We start from the raw sequence: 1928 nt of genomic DNA on the forward strand, positions 1-1928 counted from the left end.
CATTTTAAAGACAAATTTAACTTTTATTTTTGTTATGGGACTGGGATTTTTGAACCCATTAACTACAACATAATTTCTATTTTCATAGCCAGTTTTCCATTATGTCTGCATCTAAAATAAAAGTATACATTGCTGGGCTGAGATCTGAGGATGATGGTTCAAAGCCAGCCTGGGCAGAAAAGTCCTTGTGAGATGCTTATCTCTAGTTAACCACTCAAAAACTGGAAGTGGAGTTGTGGCTCATAGTGGTAGAGCACTAGCTTTGAGCAAAAGAGCTCAGGGACAGTGCCCAAGCAATAAGTTCAAGCCCTATAACTGTCAAATCTATCTATCTATCTATCTAGATAGATAGATAGACACAACATTATAATAAGTTACCTTTATACACAGCTGAAGTCAGTGAAGATTGAAATGCCTAAGGACTTTATGAAGACCTCAAGTCAGGAGAGGTATAGGTTGCTTGCTCTTTTATAATTTTGAGTTCCATGAGAAAAGATACCTTCTGAAGTCTTGGTTTGTAACACAAAAGATGAACATTAGGTCAGTGGTCTCTTAGTAAGAAGTCATTGGCTCAAATGGGAAGACCAAATTGTGTTATCACTAGTAAAATGTACCTGTGCCCTCGCTGTATGCCATGCTGAATCGTGTGCTACAACAGTCCTATTTGCTTTCTCAGACTTGAGGCCGCCTCGGAGCTCTGCGACCCTGGTGCATGTTCCATGAGGCAAACTTGTACTTTTAAAGCAGAGCACTGGGCAGAACCTGCCTTCATCTCATTGGCTCCTCTTCCCTCATCTGTCAAATAATTGGGAGCTTGCTAATTTGTGGTGGGATTTTCTAGTGGCACATATACACATCTGATAATGGTACATTCGTTCCTTCATCTCACATATACTCCCTAAAAACCCTAAGCTGTTGATCTGACCCTTATTGTTGGGTTTGTGAGCCCAAGAATAGACCTCTTCAGAAAACTATTATTTTTTAAACCCCACTTTAAATTCTTACCTCCAGCATAAATGATGTTTAATCTTAGGTAAAATCTATTTCCCTCATTTTCAGATTTTGGCAATATGTGGCCTTTTCTTTGATTGACACGGCACATGGCTATAAATCAAGGTAGTTAAAGTAGCATGCTTAAAAAAAATGTCTGTTTTACTTGTAACTATTTAAGCCAAGGAACCCTTCACGTTTTATGTAATGTGGGCTTTTATGTAGCACTTCACATTTCCATGCTGCTTGTTGTTTTTATTCTACTGAAATAAATGAATTTCATCAAGATTCTCAAATGCTTTTTCAAACTTAAAAATGTATTTTTTTGACTACAGAAATATAAAATTTCCTACTTCAGGAGAATAAGAACTCTTCTTGTTATGTTGGGTTTAGGAAGAAACATCCTTCTGTTTCAAGACTGCCCTTTTTATATTTTGTGCTGGTACTGGGGCTTGAACTCAGGGCCTAGCTTGGCTGTTTACACAAGGCTGGTATTGAACAACACTTTCCCTTCTGGCTTTTTGTTGGTTAACTAGAGATAAACTTCTTAAATTTGTTTGCCCAGGCTTGTTTCTGTGATCCTCAGATCTCAGCTTCCTGAGCAGTTTACTTACCTAACAACTACCCATTTTTACTTTTTTTTTTCCAATCCTGGGCTTGAGCTCAGGACCTGAGCACTGTCCTTGGACTTTCGCAAGGCTAGTGCTCTACCACTTGAGCCTCAGCACCACTTCTGGCTTTTTTCTATGTACATGGTACCAAGGAATCGAACCTGGGTCTTCAAGAATGCTAGGCAAGCACTCTACCACTAGGCTAAACTCCCGGCCCCTACCCATTTTTATAGACTAGAACCCGTGAGCAAGAAAACCATATACATTTAGACTAACTTGAGCACAAACCTAGGATGAAGAGCCTACATTGATTTATTTGCAATTAGG

Source organism: Megascapheus bottae, chromosome 8 (genome assembly GCF_031878675.1).
Source record: "Megascapheus bottae isolate mThoBot1 chromosome 8, mThoBot2.hap1, whole genome shotgun sequence".
NCBI lineage: Eukaryota > Metazoa > Chordata > Mammalia > Rodentia > Geomyidae > Megascapheus > Megascapheus bottae.